Genomic DNA, 10,691 nt, shown 5'->3' on the forward strand with positions numbered 1-10,691 from the left:
CGGCCGCCCAATAGAAGCGGAGGGGCGGAGATGAGTGGGCCAAACATCCCGCCCACCTCCTTCCTTCCTCATTGCGGGCAGCCACAGGTACGGTGATGTTTCTTGTTTCTGCGGTGTCACACATAGCGATGTGTGCTGCCGCAGGAACGACAAACAACCTGCGTCCTACAACAGCAACGATAATCGGGATTAGAACGACCTGACAACGATTAGGTGAGTAATTTTGATCATTCGTGCGTTTCACACGCAACAACGTCGCTAACGAGGCCCGATGTGCGTCACGAATTCCGTGACCCCAATGATATCTCGTTAGCGATATCGTTGCGCGTAAAGCCCGCTTTAGTGTCTGTCTGCCTGGGTGGATGAACAATTACAACGTTTAGTCAATGGCATGATAGGGTATGTCGGTGACCTCAAACATCAGCTCACAAGTCTCAAAAATATCAAATGGTACAAAAATTAAATTTGGGTCACGTGATGTGGTGTCACTATATTAAAGCATACACATGCCATGGCCTTAGAGGCATTGTTATCTCTGCTGTCCAAAACTGATATGTATTCTGCACATCATAAGAAGTTCATCCTTATGTTGATTTTCTCCTGAAAAATAGTTTTTTCAGGTTTGATGAGTTCTTTTTGTTCAGAGCTGCGGTTGTTCAATGGGGGTGACCTTTTCTTCCTCATTGGCCAATTTATAAATATTTGTATGGGAAACTAAATATACCCACACTATGGATCATCCTTTCCTAGAATCAGATGGTACGGGAGACATAATGATCAGGTCATCTATGTGGCAGGTCACTCCCTATGTATCTCCCGATATGAGATCAATTCTTTTGGAAAGTGTATCAATGACAAATTAATTTGAAATTCACAATACAAATTCATGGACCTTCAACCACATATTTAGACCTCCTTTTGATGGGTGATTATACTACCGGCACTATATGCATAATCTCGGAATTCAAGGACTGTGGAGGAAAGAACAGACGCATGGGGTCTTAACTGATAAAAACAGTGAAAGGATTAATAGGGTGCACTCACCTATAGATGTTGTGAGAAGTCACAACACCTATTGAAGCATAATGCTATAGAAGTCTCTATATGCATATCTTAGTATAGGAAGCCAAGAAGCGGAAATTCCATCTTACATGCAGACCGCTGTCATCCTTCTTGTGTTAGAAATAATCTTCCTATTGGTGAACTTATTAGAGCAAAAAGAGCTTGTTCATCCACAGAGGATCATCAAGTAGAGAGTGAGAACATTGCAGATTGTCTCGAAAAAACGTGGCTATAAAACCAGGTCCCTGAATAAGGGCATGCAAGATAGTGGATCAGAAATCACTGTGGTCTCTTAAAATCCAGCAAGCAACAAGTCCTTACCTTTTCAAACCCCCCCACCTAGTGTTCACTATATGGGTATCACAGCATTGGTGCATAAATTGCCATTCTATATAAAAATCTCTAAAGGGTTTAGGTGTGTGGCCAGAAGGTCTAGAAATATTGACAGCCACATTTCTCCAAGTCTATTTTTAAGCCACAGTAGAGATTCACCTACGTGGTTAAGATTTAATGGTTGTTATATTTGTGGGGGGAAAAATGTTAAATCTGTAAATATATCGAGAAAACAGATTTTTCTTTCTTTCTTTCTTCAAAATCATATCACTCACAAAAAGTATACTATCAAATCCCTATTAATTGCAACTCCACGCACGTCTTCATGGCAATGTGTGTGGTGTTCAATAAATATATACCGGTAGGTTGCACAACACGAACTTTAAAAAAAAAAGAGGCTGGTGCAACATATTTCTGCATCGGATCCGAGCCCACAAACAAATCAGCGTCATTATCAGGTGTTTCTAAACATTTTGAAGAAATCTACCTTGAGAGTGAAAGGAAGGCTGGGGGCCACACGGGGGCCTAATTTGATCCTTGCATGACACTCCGCTCATGCTGGCAGCTCAGCGTGAGCAGAGTGTCATGCAAGTGTCACTGCGATTGAGGTCCGATCATGCGATTGGACCACAGCTGCGGGGGGAGGGCCGGTGCTGCGGAGGGAAGGGAGGGATTTATCTCCCTCTCTCCTCCGTTGCCAGCTATTGCCATTCTCGCTCTGCACTCACAGTACACCGGTGTACTGCGAGTGCAGTTTGATTTTTCTCTCGCCCTATAGACTTGAATGGGTGCGAGAGAAACCAGAAATGCATTACAGTCGCAGCATGCTGCGATTGTCTTCTCCGTCCGAGTAGGGCTGAGAAAATAATCGGTCATGGGTGCTGACACATAGGCTAATATTGGTCCGAGTGGAATGCGGTTTTATCGCATTCCACTCGCTCCGATTTTCATGCCGTGTGTCTTAGGCCGAATAGAAAGAAGAGACCTTTGAGAGGTGGGAATTGGCAACGCACACTTATCATAGAGAAGGATTCTGGAGTTAAAGGCCTGTATTCCAGAGGGGTTACAATTACAACACAATCTGACATTTCAACTGAGAATGGTTTGACAATGTAAGTTTCTTGTCTCCTATATTGTGCACACTGGTACTTTTTTCACATGCATGCAGTTTGGGGTTTTTTGGAGGGGGGGGTTGCTGCACACATCTCTCTACTGGTTTGTAATATATCAGCATGAACAGTGCTCTGTGAATTAAAGCCGCTTTACACGCTGCGATATCGTTACCGATATCGCTAGCGTGCGTACCCGCCCCCATCGGTTGTGCGACACTGGCAAATCGCTGCCCGTGGCACACAACATCGCTCAGATCCGCCACACTACTTGCCTGCCTGGCGACGTCGCTGTGACCGGCGAACCGCCTCCTTTCAGGGTCACAGCGACGTCACTAAGCGGACGCCCAATAGAAGCGGAGGGACGGAGATGAGCGGAACTTAACATCCTGCCCACCTCCTTCCTTCCGCATTGCCGGCAGCCGCAGGTAAGGTGACGTTCCTCGCTCCTGCGGTGTCACAGATAGCGATATGTACTGCCGCAGGAACGAAGAACTACATCGTACACGCAGCAGCAACGATAATTGGGAATAGGGGGGCATGTCACAGATTAGTGATTTTGCACGTTTTTGCAACGGTGCAAAATCGCTCAGGTGTCACACGCAACGACATCGCTAAAGCGGCCGGATGTGCGTCACAAATTCCGTGACCCCAACGAGATCGCTTGAGCGATGTCGTAGCGTGTAAAGCGGCCTTAACCCATGTCTCTGCTGTTTCTTGCAATGTATCAGAATGGACAGTACTCTGTTATGCTACTTTCACACATCCGTTTTTTGCTCTGCGGCACAATACGGCGTTCTGCAGAAAAACCGCAACCGTTTTTTTTTACGCCGGTTGCGGGTTTTTTTGCATAGACTTACATTAGTGCCGTATTGTGCCGCAGGGGCTTGCGTTCGGTCCGGTTTTTGCCGCATGCGGCAGATTTAGCCTATGCCGCGGCCGGATAGAACGTTCCCTGCAATGTATTTTGCTCCGGCAAAAAAAAACCGCATCGCGCTGCGGCGCTTTTTTCAATGCATGCCTATGGACGCCGGATGCGGCGTGATGCGGAAAAAAACGCATCTGGACGCCGCATGCGTTTTTTTCCACTGCGCATGCTCAGTAGCGTGCCGCAACCGGAAAAAAACGGATGGGCCGCATGTAAAAACTTCTGCAAAGGATGCGGTGATTTCGCCGCATCCGTTGCATAGGTTTCACAGCCGGATTGAGCCGCAGTGCTCAAACCGGATGTGTGAAAGTAGCCTTAAACTGCACATGTCTTCCTGCTGGTTTGTTGCGGTGTATCATTGTAGACTGTGTTATGTTACAAAATACCAGTCCATAGTCAGAATTTTCACTCAGAGAGCTGGAAACAATGTAACCTCTCCTCATTTGCTTCCAAACAATTTATTAGCAACATATTTGCAAAAAAAATGAATAATAAACATAAAGAAAATCAGTATATAATACATGCTGTGAAACTGCTTAGGTTGCATAACAAACTTTCTTGCAGAAGTAATATGATTCAATACAAACAAAATTTCTTGAATATTTTTAAATTTTCATACGTTTGAAAATGGTTGACTTGCTTTATGTAAAAATAACATGTATTTAGAAGCTGGGCCTTATGTGTTTTCAGGCTCTATGGGGAGGTTCTTTTTTTTTTTTTTCTCCTCTAATAGTCATGAATAATAGCTGACATGTTTCCAACCAATTATTTTCTTGATTTAATATTAAACGTTTGGGGCTTTGGGGTATTAAATGTTTGTGTCATTGTAGGTTTTTTATGCCTACGAGTAAGGACTGAGGTCCGAAACTCGTAAGTCGGGGCCAAAGGCATTCATTTTCTTGTTGGATTTTAATGTTTTAATACAGGAGTAATTTTATGAAGAACAGATGCTGGATCTATTCATCCATTTTCTGTATAGCCGTATGGGGGTTTGTTTTTGCCAGACGTGTTGTACGTTTTGAATGAAAATATTAATGTCATCATATAGTGTATTGGAAAGTGCGGTGAAATTGTAAAAAAAAAAAAAAAGTTCAATTCCTCTGTTTTTGGGGTATTTTTGTTTTACCATGTTCACTGTATGGTAAAACTGACCTGGTAATATGATTTTCCAAATCTGTTTGGTAGTGCTGGTGTGTATATGTATGTATGTATGTATGTATGTATGTGTATGTATGTATGTATGTGTATGTGTATGTATATGTATATGTGTATATATATATATATATATATATATATATATATTATATATATATATATATATATATATATATATATATATATATATGTATATGTATTTATGTGTGTATATATAATATTTATAACCACCCAATTAGAAAACTTAATAATGTAAGGTACCAAACGCCTATAGTAAAACGTGGTGACATGTTTGGGGCTGCATTTCTGCACCTTCCATTGGCCCACTGCATAGGATTGATGGAAATATGAAAGCTACCATGTACTAGGATATACTGGTGAATGTAATGCTGCCACATGGTAAAACCAAAGTAGGCATGTGCTGGAAATTCCAGCAAGACAATGATCCTAAGGACACATTCAATTTAGTAAAAAATTGGTTGGCAAAGAAAAATGTTTGCCTGTTGCAATGTCCAAGCCAATGACCTGATTAAAACCCTATAGAGCACCTTTGGGATGAGTTAGGGCGACGAGTTGGGGTCCGTACAACCATAGCAATAAAGATGAATTGTTTGTAGATTTGCAAATGGAATCGAGCAAGATCCCTCAAGATGGCCCAGCATCTCCTGTTATGTATATGACCCCAGCATTTCCTGTAACGTATTTCCTCCAGCCCTCCTGTGATGTATATGCCCCCAGCCCCTCCTGCGATGTATATATGCCCCAGCCATCCTGTGATGTATATATGCCACTAGCCCCTCCTGTGATATACAGTTGGGTCCAGAAATATTTGAACCGTGACACAAATTTTGATATTTTAGCCAGATGCCAAAATATATTCAAGATACAGTTATATAATCAACATGGGCTTAAAGTGGACACATTCAACTTTAATGGGAGGGCATTCACATCCTAATTGGAGTAAGGGTTTAGGAATTGGAGCTCTTTAATATGTTGCTGGTTTTTTGTTTTTTCTTTCAAAAGACCAAAAGTAATTGGATAATTATCTCAAAAGCTCTTGAATGGGCTGCATATGCTATTCCCTCGTTAATCTATCATCCATTAAGTAGGAAAAGGGTCTGGAGCTGATTCTAGGTGTGGCATTTTTATTTGAATGCTGTTCCTTAGAAGCCACAACATGAGGTCAAAGAAGTTCTAAATGGAAGATAAACAGATCAACATTAGGCTAAAAAAAAAAAAAAAAAAAAGGAAATCCATCAGAGAGATTGATTGCCAAATCAACAGTTTGGTACTTTCTGCAAAAAAAAAATTTAGCACACTGGTGAGCTTGGGAACTCAAAACATCCTGCACATCCACAGAAAACCACAGGAGTGATTACAGAATCCTTTCCATGCTGAAGAAAAACCCCTTCACAACATCCACAAAAGTGACAAATACTCTCCAGGAATTAGGTGTTTCAGTATTTAAGTCTTCCATAAGGGTTCATTCACTCGACTCCGTTCCATTTTTTTTGCAGCCCAAATTACTAGACCATGTTTTTCCGTGTGTTTTGTGTAAAAACGGATGGCACTCGGAAGTGCTTCTGTGTGTCATCCGTGTCTGTGTGTCTGTTCCGTGTTTTGGAACATGTTCTATTCTCTTCTGCAAATTAAGGTCCGTGGTCCAATAAAAGTCAATTGGACTGCAAAAAAAAATTAAGCACATCCATGTGGCTTCTGTGTTGCTTCCGTCTGTGGGAATCACTGCAGTTTTGATAATATTAGGAAACCTTACGACACCTGCAGAAATCCCTTAGAACCAGGTGGTACTTTGACCTAGTTCAGGCAGAGTGTGGAGGAAGAACCATGGCTACAGTGGACTCTGCAAAATTAATAGTGTTCGTGCAGGAGCACCCAGTAATCTGGGCCACGAATGAGAACATGTATTGTGATCAGCGTCTGAAGGATGCTGCGGGGAATTCCGTGGCATATGCGCTATTTGGAGAGGAGTGGGAGGAAGCTAGCAGGTCACACAAGAAAAAACTTGGTAAGTACATATGTGAACTTCCCACCCCAAAAAAAGTGCACCCATGTCCCTTGCAATGTGGAAGTATAGTGAAAGTATAGTGTATTTGAAAGCATAGCTCAGCATGCATATTATGTGACATGATTTGATCGTGTCAAGGGAGTATGTGATAGAAGTATAGTTCAAAAATATAGTGCATTTTTTTTCTAACTGATTGTACTTGTTTGTAATATCTTTACAGTTGATGCATGTAAGTGACACTGGAATTTGTGTAGGGACCAGTTCCATCGGGAGCTTATTAAAAAAAGAAAAAAGTGGGGAAGGAGGTCTGCAGAAGTAGCCATATATCTACACGCAGCAGCTCTCCTTCCTCAAACCCGTGATGGACTTGAGACCTTAAGTAAAATGTAAAAAGAAGTGTAGAAATACATATTCATGTCAAAATGTAGACATTAATAATTGTCTATTTTATCACAGAACCACAGACAACCTGGGCGATGATTCGACCACGGACAGCCCAGTCTCACCATCCTCTCGAACACCGGGACCAACCCTGCCCCCCAACCCCAAACAGGCAAAGGCTCCTGTGGCTGCTGAGCTGTATATGCCTCCTGCTCCATGGAGGCGACGCTGCCGCGCCTGTTGAGGTAAGCCTGTCTTTACGTACCTCAGCAGACAGGACAATGAGGGACCAGAAGAGGCGTTTATGCATGAACTGGCTTCTTCTCTTGTGGGTGTTGCTCCGGAGCGGAGGCTGCGCTGCATTGCCACAGTCCTTGATATTATTAAAGGACCAAATGAGCCACATGAGCTGATTTGAATCCTTGACGACCTCAAGTGTCGGACAATGCCTCCACCTATTTCGGGTGAGGATGATCTAGGATCCAGCAGCAGGACCAATTATTCTCAGGCCTCCCAGTACACGCTGTCCTTCCAATCCCCACCGGCCTCCCAGTATCCGCAGGCCACTCAGTACCAGGCCAATGCCCTCTCTTGTCCAGTCCCACAATCCCCACCCATGTTTAAGTGAGTTGTTTGAGCTGAAAATAGTTTGTATTTTAATAAATATACGTTTATTGTTTAAAATGCTTGTCACTATTTTTATTTAGTTAAAAAACTAGGATAAGTGAGAGCGTGAATATAGATAAACAAATGGATGGATAGATAGATAACTGGATAAGAGGGACTGTTAGGTAAATTGACCAATAGATAGAAAGAAATAAGAGCTCGCTTGGGCCTTTTTGGGGGTGTTTGAGGAAAAAAATCACGTGGGGCCCCCCCATAATTTTCATAACAATTTCATAACCAGGCTGCAACCCTCAGCTCTCTGCTGTACCTTGGCTGGTTATTATAAATAGAGGGGAACCCACTCTTATTTATTACATTTATTTTTTATTTTTTTTTAAAAGGAAGTTGGGTCCCCGCCATGTTTGTGAAACCAGCCAAGGTACAGCCAATAACTTGGGGCTGATATTAGGGTGGGAAGGGCCATGGTTATTTGTCCCTTTCCAGCCTAACAATGGCAGCCCACAGCCACCCCAGAAGTGGTACATCCATTAGATGCGCCAATTCTGGCGCTGGACCTGGCTCTTCCCGTTGCCCTGGTGCGGTGGCAAACCGGGTAATAAATAATTTTGAATCGAGCTGTGGATTGCCACCTGGCCTCAAGCCCTGGTATTAATAATGGGTGGGCGGCTAGCAGACACCCCCATTTCTAATTAAATTATTTGAAAGTAATTTTTTATTGGAACAAAAACCCCCGACACAAGCACTCGTTAACCAATTTATTAATGTGATAAAATACAAATGTTCTGCGTAATCCAGTATGATGTCCCATGCCCTTCTCCAAAGACGAACATGAGAAGACATAAATTGAGACTTTTTAATTCACAAACTAAACTCAAAAGACACCCTCTTTTCCAATTTATTTGCCCGATCAATCACTAATCTAGGTCCACCGTAATCCAAAGGTGGGGGGCCAATGTTGATCCCATACTTGCTGGCACATTCAGTGGAGGACATTAGATTCCCCATTGATTGTGCAAGGAGGCACACACACAACTGCTTTATAATAACCAGCCAAGGTACATCAGAGAACTGAGGGTTGCAGCCTGGTTCTGAAAATTATAGGGGGACCTCACGTCATTTTTTTTTCTCTAACCCCTCCAAAAAAGGGCCAAGCGAGCCATCTCTATCGAGCTATCTATTTATTTCTTTCTATTTTTTCTATTTATTGGTCAATTTAGCTGATCGTCTATCTATATTCGAGCTATCACTTATCCTATCCTTTTAACTAAGTTAAAATAGTGACTTAATAGTGATTTAAAAAATAAGAGTGGGGTCTCCTATATTTTTACTAACCAGCCAATGTACAGCAGAGAGCTAAGGGTTGCAGCCTACAGCTGTGCTGTACTGTCCTGTGCTGGATATGAAAATTGGGGGGACCCCCATGTCGTTTATTTATTTTGGACCCCCATGTCGTTTGTTTATTTTTTTTTCAAAACCTGGCCAAGCTAGCTACTTTTCTATCTATCATTTGTCTATCCATTGCTGGAAATGAGGCATTAGACAGAATGTTCAACCAACTTATACATTTATTACAGTTGTCCTCATATTATTCAACTGTGATACATTTGGAACATACATTTGGCTTTGAAAATTCTGCAGCCCGCAAACCCACGTCAAGGGTCCTCATTCTCTTGTGATTCCCTACACTACGCTATCTAAAAACTGCTAACTAAACTATTCAGCCCAGAGTCCATATCCCACTCCACATTTTAAGTCCTTCCAACACGCATGGCATCCAACTACCACGGCAATACTCCTACTGGACTGATGAAGTAGTCCACGAAGATATTTCAAATCGCCAGTCCTGCTGTTTCTGGTCTTTCATGTTGGATTTAGTCCACACTAGTATATTGTGAAGCCCGGTACTGGACAGATTCAGAGTTCAATGAAGTATTGTGGATGCGTACAAAATTGTGGAGAAGTACTTCTGCCTGAATCACCAAGGTGGCATTCTCCAGATCTAATTGTATTGAATAATGGAATAACCTCCACTTATTGGAAAGTATTCCAAACACACATTCCACATACTGACGAGCTCCAGTCAAGTGGTAGTTGAATATTTGCTTTTCTGTCATCCAAATCGCGTTTGAGATCGGGCCGCATAACGTGTGGTGTCAATGAAAACCCTTCATCAGCCATGATGACTAATGGCATCGGGGGACCTTGGGATCTAGGCAGTGGTCGTGGCTCTGGAAAGGCCAGCTATTAACCTGACACTGTTTACCCATTCTGGAAGCATGAAAGATGCGCACATCTGACATGCTCCTAAAAGCCTCGATAGCCACAATTACAAACTTGTAGTCACTGTCAGCCAAGGGCAACAGCTCCACTGAAAAATAATGCTTGTAATTGAAGTACCGGGACCCTGAGTGAGGCAGCTTCTTTACACAAATGTGTTTCCCATCTAGTGCCCCGATGCAGTTTGCAAACTGTGCTGACTCTTTAAAGCCTTGGGCAATGCGCAACCAATCTTAAGCGGTCGGCTCAAGCATCACTGATTGTTGTAGATGCTCCCATATCACTGCACACGTGCCTTTTACAATACCAAATATTGTAGAGATCCCTAGCAGAAACTAAATGCAGGGTAGCAAAAGAGTTTCCAGTTGCAAGAAATCTGCAAAAAAAAAAAAAGTTTGGCATGTAGAATATACTATGTAACAAAAAAACACATACTGACTAAAAATATATCATACATCCGTGGGTCCTCACCGGAATGTTGGACTGGTGAGGACCTACGTTAATTTACCTCAATGTAACGATGAGCAGTTCTTCAGGTGAAATACTGTGCCTCATGTTGGTGTCCTGGATGGTGAGTCCAGGACACAAAGTTGACAGTAGAAGATCAAAACCTTTCAACAACATATGGTTAAACAGGTGAAACTTATCTGGTGCTGGCAAAGATCTGAAAAGGCATGGATGGCCCTTACTGGACCACTGTGAGACAAAAGGGTGAGCCGAGTGCCTCCTACCCCTCCTCGGTTCCTCAGACGACAATTTAGATTGCTTTCTGTAGTGCCGAGAAAGAAGCCTA

This window comes from Anomaloglossus baeobatrachus, chromosome 5 (assembly GCF_048569485.1).
Source record: "Anomaloglossus baeobatrachus isolate aAnoBae1 chromosome 5, aAnoBae1.hap1, whole genome shotgun sequence".
In the NCBI taxonomy this organism is placed as follows: domain Eukaryota; kingdom Metazoa; phylum Chordata; class Amphibia; order Anura; family Aromobatidae; genus Anomaloglossus; species Anomaloglossus baeobatrachus.